This window comes from Notamacropus eugenii, chromosome 5, assembly GCF_028372415.1.
Source record: "Notamacropus eugenii isolate mMacEug1 chromosome 5, mMacEug1.pri_v2, whole genome shotgun sequence".
Classification (NCBI taxonomy): Eukaryota; Metazoa; Chordata; class Mammalia; order Diprotodontia; family Macropodidae; genus Notamacropus; species Notamacropus eugenii.
In genome coordinates this window covers 357724505-357736229 of record NC_092876.1, presented here as the reverse complement: position 1 = coordinate 357736229, position 11725 = coordinate 357724505, and the positions used below count along the sequence as shown (strand labels likewise).

The 11725-nt window shown below is 38.4% G+C and overlaps 1 long non-coding RNA gene across 1 annotated transcript; it reads left to right on the top strand.

Annotated features, from left to right (window-relative positions):
- Positions 1 to 4317: 4317 nt before the first annotated feature.
- On the top strand, positions 4318 to 10004 carry LOC140509268 (uncharacterized). Its single transcript, XR_011968618.1, has 4 exons — positions 4318 to 4489; positions 4629 to 4724; positions 9136 to 9394; positions 9511 to 10004. It is a non-coding gene; the product is annotated as an uncharacterized lncRNA (long non-coding RNA).
- Positions 10005 to 11725: the final 1721 nt, after the last annotated feature.

Below are 11725 nucleotides of genomic sequence, written 5' to 3'. Positions count from 1 at the left end.
GGCAGACCATGACTCCTACACTGGATATACTATCTTCCTTTCCCCATCTTGATTCCTTAATCAAATAGTTCAACTTTGCATTCACCTCACCAGCATTTCTAAACCTTTTTTTTTAATGTCTCTTTAAACTTCCCATGGTTCCTCCATTATTTCAGCCTTTTAACTTAGCTTCATGAACTTAGCCTCATATTTCGTGGAAAAATTGGAGTCATTCACCAATGTTCACCTCCTTCCCATCATGCATCATTCAGATGCCTGGAGGAAGGTGGCCCTCCTTGCTGTTTCACAATTCCTCTTCCTAAACAAGTAATACCATTCCATCCTATCTTCTCCAGCAGATTGCCCCCTTTATCATCTCTATTCTCTCACGAATTTTCAATCTGTCCTTGTCTACTGGCTGCTTCTCTACTGCCTATAAATATGCCCATGTTGTTCCTATCCTCAGAAAACCCTCAGTTGGTCTGTCTATCCCTTCTATCAATCATGTGACAAGGTGGATAAAGAATTATGGTTTCTCTTTGATACAGTCCTAGAATTTGCTCATTTTCTTCTCTCTTCTCAATTTTTCTTGGTTCAGTGGCTTGGTAGTCTCCACATTTGACCTTTCCTTAACTCATAGCTAGTAGTCAGTTAATCAATAAGCACCTTAGTACACGGTGGGCACTAAGCTAAAGTCCTGGTAATACAAAGAAAGTCAAAAGGCAATGCCTACTCTTTTAAGGAGCTAACAGTCTAATGAGGGAGACAGAATCTAAACGACTATATACAAAGAAGATAAATCAGAGATAATCAACAGAAAGAAAACACTAGCATTAAGGGGAACCAAGAAAGCTTTCTTGTAGAAGGTGCAAGTTTAGCAAGAGTTTCAATGGAAGCCAGGGTAGCCAGGAGGCAGAGATGAAAACGGAGACTAACCAAATCTTTATCTTTATCTAAAACCAGGCAAAACTCATCTGTCTTCAAATCATAGATCAGTGATTAAGTTAATTCCTGGTTATTAATTTAAAAGTTCTCCATGTCTTCAATATTCCATATGCAAATCACTAAAACAGATTGTGCTCTCCAGCATTCTAGAGCCAGTCATGTAGAAATGAGCAACTGCTTTCTCAGAACTGAGTCAGACTTAATTCAGAAACTGCTTCTTTGAGGCATATTTATGCCTCAGTCAAGTGAACTGCCTTCGTAGACAATTCAAAAACTACTTTTCTAAGCAGCAAACTTATGCCCCCAGCGAAGTAAACCATCAGGGTCAGCCTCTTACACTTCTATTGTACATAATTAAAGCATCTTGTCCTCCATATTTAGATCATTTTGATATCTATCCTTCACTTAGTATCATTTTTATTTCTATCTCACAAAGCAAAGTCCTCTCCTCCCACTCCAGCCCTCCACCCTTCCCCACCCCCTCCACCACTCCCTTAAGGCCTAAAACAAGCTAATCCCATTTGGACTACATGGCCAAGAACTTAGAGATAAAACTGGAGCTTTCTGGCTTCTGCTTTTAAAAACTAATGCTTTTAATAAGTAGAAGAGGACTGAAACTGCCAAATACCGGCTCATCCCTAAAAGAAAACCAAGTCAAATTATAATGTATAAAGAAACCTGTGTCTGCCTCAATACCTTACATTTCAATGGTACTTTCAGTATGTTTTACCTTATTCTAGTACTTCATTTCTTTTAAACTTCACTCTTGACTGCTCAATTAATTGTTTCAACCTGTTTCTTGCATTTCTGACTACTGGTTTCTAGCATGGTCTCAGTTCTTTGAGATCTGCACCATCTCAACCCTCATTAGGTTTTCCTGGACAATCCATGTTCCTTCAGAAAGCAGAAGACCTTTGGATACTGAACTTCTTACAGCCAAGAGATGAGACAGATTCAGAGACTTTCCAAACCTCCTGAAAAGGTCACATTCCTTCCCTGTTCAAAGTAGGAAATCCAACATGCTATCTCCACTTAAGATAAGAATACTTCCCTGTTTCATAGGTTTAAGGAAATGTAAGAGGAAAAACTGCCAGAAATACAGTAAAATCCTAAGCTTCTAGAGAAGCTGGTTCACACCATTGGCATTTTGCAGCTGTGAATAAAAAAAAATCCAAATACATTGTCACTCCTAAATCTGTGACCTCTGATTATGGAAGGCAATGCAAATGCATCCTCAGGAACATTCAAAGGTCATTTCAAAGAGCTTGGGGGCAGCACACAAATCATCTCATTGGATGAGTGAGCCCTTCTCTTCCCTGTCTCCTTTTTGGTCACTATGACACCAATCATCCTTAATTTCTCCCTTATTTATTTAGTCATTTATTTAGTATTCATCTTTAATAATGTGTAACCACAACCTGTCATTACAATCAAAGGACACAATCATAGATTTTTTTAAAATATAGGAGTAAAGACAGTGAAAAAAATCACTTATCCAAAAGCACTAAATTCGCTTGCAGTTTCACCACCTCCTCAATTGTTTCCCCTTCCAACCTGCCTCCAGCCTGAGATACTAATCCCTTTCTCCTGGAGTGGTTTGATACTGATTCTCTTCTTCCACCTAGTGACATTTATGGCAAAGGACTGGTATTCATGGGCAGGAGTGACCTTTGAAAGAACCAGCACAGTAAACTCCTCGAAGGGAAGCCTGTTGAATTATCCATAGCACAAAATGTCATCACTTATTATAGCCATGCAAATTATTTCAGGCCCATAGTCCCAGGCCTGGAAATAAATCAGGTCACTTGTGAAATACAACAAGGTGTCAGAAAAAAATGTATGGAAAAAAATGGAAAACTCAGCATATTATATTAGTGCTTTTGTGCAAGATGTTAAAGCTCATGACCTTCCAATAAGTCACAGATGTAATACTGGACGTGGTACCAAGAACTAATAAGTGATGCTGAGAAGTCTGATTTTTAACAGATTTGTTCTTCTGTCCCTGATTGTGTGCAAGGAAACCTGGCAAGCTCCACTGTGGCCTATGAGGAAATATTGAAGGGGCCTGAACTTGCTACTCAAGAAGGCTAAACAGTGTAAAGAAAACTGATCAGAAGGGGAGCCCCAAACTCAAAGTCCAGCTTTTTAGGTAATTGGGTACTGATAGAGAAGATCAAGAAAAGTTTACTGGAAGGCTGAATAGGCAGAATTCTGCTGTTTAATCAAGGATCTGGGGTCCTGACAACACTAGCTTTGCTAGTGGGTTAAGGAACAGTAAGAATGACAATCAAAGATCTAGAAGTTGAAGGGACCTCTTAGGTGACCTAGACGGGACACCTTCTTTTACAGAGGAGGAAAGTGAAGTCAAGAGATACTTTCCCAAAGTCATAGAGATACTAATAGCAGATCAAGGATTTGAACCCAGGTCTCAGAGTTCCAAGCTCTTTCTAGTTCTCTCTGTGGTATTTTGACCAGCAGAGAGGATGTATTAACCATACCTACTTTTCCTTTACCTTCTGCTTGATGATGATGTTGATAACATCTGGTCTGGAGTCAGGAAGACTCATTTTCATGAGCTCAAATTCAACCTTCAACACTTACTAGCTGTGTGACCCTGGGCAAGTCACTTAAGCCTGTTTGCCTCAGTTGTTTTATCTATAAAATGAGCTGGTGGAGGAAATAGGAAACCATTTTAGAATCTTTGCCAAGAAAACCCTAAATGGAGTCACAAAGCCAGAACTATAAAGTGACTGAACAACAACTATACGCACAAGAGTATATTTTCAATGTATTTATGCAAATATATAAAAATTTAAGCTTGGCAAATATCCTTACTTATGTTATTTCATTTGATCCTGCAACAACTTTGTAAGGTAAGTATAATCACTATCCTTATTTTGCAGGTAAGGAAATTGAGGTTGAGAGGTCAAGTAACTTACAAATGTTCACAATTATGTGGCTGATTGCTTCAAAATATGTAACAGAAACAACTGAAGATGGATTCAGTGTGCCAACTGAACTATATTTTTTCTCTCTTGTTTTGGTAAGACATGGTTAATTCATGACTTCGTATGTATAATGGGGGTTATTTCTTTCCTTCTTGATAGGTGGTGGAAGGGTAGAAGGAGGGAAAGATTTTGGAATTGAAACTAAAACAGAATGGAATTTAGAGAAAAAGAAAAACAATTGAAGGACTTGGGCATGTTTGTCAGAGCTTTAAGTAGAGATGGGTACTAAACTTTGTGCTTAAGATGACAAATTTAGAGGACACAGAAAGCACTTGTGGTGTTTCACCAGCATAGGAGCAATGAAACTTACTTAATAAATATCCTTTCCACACTGTGAATATCATGTCCTGATGATTCAGTGTTCTCTGCTTCCCAGAAACAAAGAGAGAGACACAAGAAAGTGGCATATGCCTCTGTGGTGTTGTCCTTAAGGTGTTGGGGTGGTCAAGGCATGATGACATCACCAGACCATCTATCTTCAGTCCTAAAGATCTAGGACATCAAACATGGAGATCAAGAGTAAAGAGAATTCATCTAGCAGGGTTATCTATGCTGAGGTAAGTACAGTCCTGACCATTCCCTTTCATTGATTCCTGCCTCTAATAGCTGATTGTAGTTTATGGCAATTTGTATTGTCCTATGATCAAATATTGCTAGTTACACTTCTGATTAGGGTTATTCTATTTGGTCTCATAGGGAAGAATTGGAACCATTGGGAAGCAGCACAAAGCAGAACTCAAATTCCTAACAATTAGGCTTGTCTAAAAATGAAATGGGCTTCTTTGTAAGGTGGTAAGTTTCTTCTCACTAGTGGCCTTTGAGCAAATATGGGATGACTAATTGTCAAAGATGCTTAAAACATCTGTGTGCATGTAAATTAAAACAAAAAAAATATTCCCATGGGAATTTAGATTACAACAGAAAATATACTATAATAAAGTTTCTTACCTGCTACTCAAATATTAGTGATGACAGAGGGAGGACACTATAAGCTTGGAATACCTTGCCCTTTTCCTCCTGCCTCAATTGAAATTTCCATAGTTCAAAAAGCTTTGGGTTTGGCAGCCCATTGAAGTCACATTGTTAGTATTGCTACTGATGTTAACAAAAGCACTGGTTTCTCTTCCTCCCCTTCTAACAGTTCCCCAAATGTAATTTGATCATAAGTATTAGCAAACAGGGGAATCAAGAAAGACTTCCTGTTAGAGGTGGAAGCAACTGAACTTTGAATGGAGCTCAGGAATCTAAGAGGCAGAGCTGGGGAGGGAGCACAGTCTATGCCTGGAGGTAGTAGTTGAAGATCTGGTAAGTACAGTGATCAGCAAGTCAACCAAGGTGTTTGGAATGTAGACAGCAAAAGGTAAGTAATGTGTAAGTAACCTAGGGAGATGCGATGGGATCAGAATGGGAAGGACTATAAATGCCAGAGAAATTTAAGCTTTGTACATAGACTCGTGCTATAGGAATATCAATTTTGCAAATGAATGAATAATAAATTGGAGGGAGAAGAAACCAGAGGCAAGAAGACAAATTGTTGGAATAGTTCACGTGATAGTAATAATTGGGTAAATGAATGGGAAGGAACCAGTATTTATTAAGCACCTACCAGATATCAGGTATTGTGCTAAGAACTTTATAAATGTTGTCTCATTTGATGCTCACCACAATCACAATAGATGTTATTAGCCCCATTTTACAGATGAGGAATCTGAGGTAGACAGAGACTTAGTGCCTTGTCTAGACTCAAACAGTTAGTATCTGAGGCCAAATTTGAACTAAGTTCTTCCTGACCCCAGGCCCAGTGCTGAGCCTGAACAAAGATGAATGTGGGTGAATGGAGAAATGTGAGAGATACTGTAGCATTAGAATTGACAACATGTGGAAAATTATTAGATATGGGTGTTGAGGGATAGGGAATAGTAGAAGATGACTCTAAGGTTAAGAAATGTGAGGGACTGGAAGGATAGTGGGGCCCTTGACAGAAATAGGGAAGTTAGGAAAAGGGGTGGTTTGGGGAGGAAAAATAGTGAATTATCTTTTAAACATGTTAAATAAAAGATACTATTTAAAATGTACAAATGATGATGTAAGACTAGAACTCAAGAAGGAGACTAGATAAACATAGAGAGGCAGCTGCATAGAAATAATTGAACTCAGCCTTGAGAAATGCCTACAGATAGAGGGTTAAGCATGGATAGTGATACTGCAAAGGAGACCAAATAGTGACTTGATATCTCCTAGTTTTCTTTTTATCTCTACTTCACAGTCATGATTCTTGTCCCCTCTAACCTGGACAAGTACAGTAACTTTGCAGTTGATCTCCACGGTTCCTGTCTTTCCCCTCTCCATCTGTGAGATATATAGTTGCTGAAGATGGTGGAGTAACAGTAAGGACTTGCAAGCACTCTCCCCACAAACCCAGCCGAATACCTGTAAAAAATGACTCTAAACAATTTGAGTATTGTGGAAATACAATCAGGATAATAACACAGGATCTAGAAGTTTCTATATTAAAGGATCAGAGAGTTTGGAATATGATATTCCAGAGGTCAAAGGAGCTAGTAATAAAACCAAGAATCACATACCCAAAAAAACTGAGTATAATACTTCAGGGGAAAAAATGGTCATTCAATGAAGTAGAGGACTTTCAAGCATTCTTATTGAAATCATCAGAGCTGAATAGAAAATTTGACTTTCAACCATGAGAATCAAGAGAAGCATGAAAGGTAATCAGGAAAGAAAAATCATTACTTAGGTTGAACTGTTTACATTCTACATGGAAAGATCATATTTGTAACTCTTGAGACTTTTTCTCAGTATTAGGGTAGTTGGAGGGATTACATGCATATACACACAGAGGGTACAGGATGAGTGAATAGGTAGGGATGATATCTAAAAAAATAAAATTAAGGAGTGAGAGAGGAATATATTGGGAGGAGAAAGGGAGAAATAGAATGAGGCAAGCTATCTCACATAAAAGAGGCAAGAAAAAGGTTTTTCAATGGAGGGGAAGAGGAGGGAGGTAAGAGGGAAAGAGAAAACCTTACTCTCATCACATTTGTCTTAAGGAGGGAATAATATGCACACTCAATTTAGTATGAAAATCTATCTTACACTACAGGAAAGTAGGGGGAGAGGGGATAAGCAGGAGGGTAGAGGATGATAGAAGGGAGAGCAAATGGGAGGAGGGGGTAATTAGAAGTAAACACTTTTGGGGAGGGATAGGGTCAGAAGAGAATAGAATAAATGGGAGGTAGGATAGATGGAGGGAAGTATAGTTAGTTTTTCACAATATGACTGTTACGGAAGTGTTTTGCCCAACTACACATGTATAACCTATATTGAATTCTCAGTGGGGATAGGTGAGAAGGGAGGAAAGGAGAGTAGTTGGAACTCAAAGTGTTAAAAACAAATGTGAAAAATTGTTTTTACATGCAACTGGAAAATAAAAGATACAGGCAACATGGTATAGAAATTTATCTTGCCCTACAAGAAAATAGAGGAGAAGGAGATAAGAGAAAGGAGGAATATGATAAAAGGGAGAGCAGATTGGGGAAAATGGTAATCACAATGCACACTGTCTTGGGGTGAGCAGAGGGGAGGGATGGGGAGAAAATTTGGAACTCAAAATTTTGTGAAAGTTATTGTTGAAAACTAATAATAAGTAAATTAATTTAAAAATAAAGATATACAGCTACCAAAATGATCCTTATAACAAGAGGAGGTGTAGTTACAGTGGATGATCATGTATTATTGTCAATATCATGGCAGGTGCTCTTCTATTGCACCTCTAAATATTTAACAGTATTGGTATGTTATGGATTTATAGATCTAATGTTTGGAGAGATTTTCCAAAGTCTGCCATTTTATGTCTGAAGAAATAGAATCCCAAAGATCATGGTCAAACAGTCGGTGACAGAGCTGGGATTTGACCTTAAGTCCTCTGGTTCCAAACCCTGCATTCCGTGGGGTTAGAAGGTAAGAGTGATGAGGGGTAATTATCTTCTTATGTTATTACAAATATGTTCCCAAGTAGAATCTAAATTAGTATATATTTGGTAAAGTCAGGTCTTATTATCAAAAGTATAATAGATAGATCCTGGAAGTCACAAAGACCTAGTTTCAAGTTCTTCCCCTGAACCATAGTAGTAGGTATGTGACCATGGACACATCATTTACCCTTGAAATGTTTATAACAAACTCTATCGGCAACTAGGTGGTACAACAGATAGAGTGCCAGGCCTGGATTCAGGAAGACTTATCTTCCTGAGTTCACATCTGGCCTCAGAGACTTACTGTGTGATTGGGCAAGTCACCTAATCTTGACTGCCTCAATTTTCTCATCTGTAAAATGAGCTAAAGAAGGAAATGCCAAACCACTTTAGTATCTTTGACAAGAAAACCCCAAATGGGATCATAAAGAGTTGGACACTCCTGAAATCCACTAAACAACAGCATAGATCACCAGTAAGTTGACTATGAAGAGGACAATGCCTTTGGCCACAAAACTCAAAAAAACTATGGAGGAATTATACAAGAAGTCACCACAAAGGATCATTGAAGATCTTTGAATAGTAATAAGAAGTAGAAGGTAGAGTGGCATAGAAGATATAGAGCTGTCCTTAGAGTCAGAAAGGCCTAGTTTCTAGTCCTATTTCTGATATGTATGAACTGTGTTACCCAAGGTAAATCACTGAACCCTTCAGTGCCCCAAGCAGATCTGTACACCTACAGGTTGCAAAACTCATCTTGATTGGTTGAAGGAATATTCTAAAACACTAAAACTATAGATTTGAGCAACAAAAAAGTACATATTAGATATGATTTTCATTAATTTCATTTTAATTGTGACTACAGTATTTTCAGCACAGATATCTCATAGAATAATCTTATTTTTCCTCAATAATTTTAATAAGACTCTCCCTCCCCTCTTTTAACCCCAAACACATCCTATTTTCATTCATTGGTGAGGTTTTCTTGTACTTATTTTCAAAGGTTATTGTTTTTCACTTGAGCTTTGCTTTCATTACTATAAAGAATTCCCAATGAGAAAACCACCTCTATTAATGCAGATTGTCACCTGCTATACAACAAGGAGGTGGGAAAAGATAATTCAGGAGGGAAGTTTTCTCTCACTCTATGTTGCACTTTAATGCAAATTATGTCTCTTCTTCCATCTTTCTTCTTTCATTTGTTCCATTAGTATCATCAGGATGCAAGAGAACACAAAGGAGGCTCCATCATTCTAGGTGAACCATCTTATGGGAGTATATACATCTGAGAGTCTCAGAAGTCAGGAAGCATGAAGGGCTAGCAACCAGCATCTTTGGGGAGAATGCCCAAATCAACAACATCATAGATTCATTAGAATCTAGCAATACAGTTATCCCTTCCACAGCTGGAAAATCTGAGCCAAAGTTTTTGGCTTCCCTTCCTATCAGAGAAGAAGTCTGAATTATTAGGTATTATAAAATAAAATATGTTGATATTATACAACACTGTATATATATATATATATATATATATATATATATATATACATAATGCATTTCTTCTAAATTTTTTCTCTCATCTGCAGCTTCTGTAAAACTTCAAAAACTTTCCCATTTAATTTCCTATGCCAACCTGTGACATATCAAAACCACAATGGAGAAAGTCGCAATATGGAAGGGATAATTGTATCTTCTGTACACAACTGGGGAATAGCCCTGTGCCATAAAAGTTCCCCCTCCATAGCACTGGGAGAGGTGATGGTGTCATGATACCATGGCAATACAAAGGCAAGTTCCATTCTGTTTATAATATGGTTACTAAACTAAGAGTGAAGATTTGGATTCATGTAAATAAACCTGGTAATTGTGAGTAGAAATCAGGATTGCAGGACAATAATCAAATCAAGGTTTATCTTCACAAAGCACATAGAAGTTATGATATTTCATAAGCTGGGAGGGTGGTCCCTGCTTCTGGCCCTTAGGTATTTCCTTCTACCAAACTTACACAGTGTATCCCAAAATTCTAAGTAGAATTTTAAGCTAAATCACCATGGCTTGTGGGACACCATGTATTCCCAAATATCAGACTCATAGCTAGCTTCACTGAACAACTACAGATGATTATTGGTAGATATCAGGTGTATTTTGCTTTTCCATCTGTCTTATTACCATGAACTGAGTTGTGAAGCTCTGCCTTGAAGCTGAGCTGGAAACCCAAACCAAGGTTTCTATTTTCCACCTCCTGCACATCGGCTCATCATGGATCATCTCCCATTTCTAGCAGAATCATTTTACAGTCATATTCTCCACTTCACTTTGGTTCATTTCCATGCATTAGAAATTCCTTGCTGGCAATGAAGGCTCTTTCATCTGCCTCCCCTTCTCAAACGACAGCTCCTTCTCATGTGCCAGAATGTACCTGTTAGAATTGTAATGAAAAATGAACTGGGAAAAAACAATGACATTTGCATCTCTGAATCATCATCAAGATTAAAGTTGTTGGTGGCTTAACAGCATGCAGCTGAGGAACAAAGAGTCCATTAAGTTTACACAGGTCACCACCATACAATCTCACCATGAATAAGATTTTCAAGGGAAACAGATGTAGGAAAATTCTCATCATTCAATTCAAATATGCCTTCGAGCTGACTAAACTAAACAGACTGAAAATCTATTCCATTCAACTCAGGAGGCTTATTGCAGGTAGAGCTTGTTGTCTAGTTAACAGCAGTTCTGGTTACCTGAGATTTTAGCAAGACTACATAAGAATATGACCTATGATAGAGCATCATGACCTCATAGATCATGGTCTAGAAGCCATGTGGTTCTAACCCCCTCATTTTTCTGTATGTGTGTGAGCTAACAATTGGTTCTTTTTGTTTTTATTTTAACAGACAAGGAGAGAGACTGAGAGAGATTAAATTATTTGTCCAAGGTCACATTGGTAGCAAATTTCAAAGGCAGGATTTGAACCTGGGTCCTCTAACTCCAAAACCAGTACTCTTTGACCTTGGTGAATAGAGAGCTCTATGCTTGAAGTCAGAGAAACTTGCATTCAAATCATGACCCAGATACTCATCAGCTATGTGACCTTGGGCAAGCAACTTAATCTCTCAGCCTCAGTTTCCTCATTTGTAAAATGGATTAGAGGAGTTGGTTTCTAATATCCCTTCAGCTATAAATCTACATTTCACAGTCCCATGACATTTCTACTATACCATGATGGCTCACTACATCTCTAATGTCACCCACAAGCTGTGATATTGCTACCAATTTTAGGAGCAGAGGATTTAGAGCTTTAGAGATCATTTTCTGCAACCCCTGTACAGTCCACATTGAGGAAACTGAAGCCAAGAATGGGTAAGTGATTTGTCCAGAGTCGCACAATTTGTAAGTGTCAGATCCAGGATTCTAACTCAGTCCGTCTAACTATAAATCCAGGCCTCTTTCTTCCGTAGCAGGCTGCCTTGAGGGGTAAGGCTAAAGATCCCAGGCCTGGATCTTTTAGGGGTTTGAAAGATTCAGAGAGAGTTGTGTATCCTAATGGGGAGAGCCTGGGAGCCTCATGCTGGATTGGTACTCTAGCAACTTTGATGGGATGGGAAGCTAGAGGCTAAAAATTGGGGCTGGGAAAGAGAAGACAAGATACCCACATGCCCAGGAACAGGGGATGTCAGAATACTCCTACACTTGTTCAGGGAGGAACAACTTTGAAAGACCCATTCTGCCTAAAAGGGTATGGATAAAGAATGGATTTACACCTAGAATACATACCACAGATATATAGCACCGATTAGCATA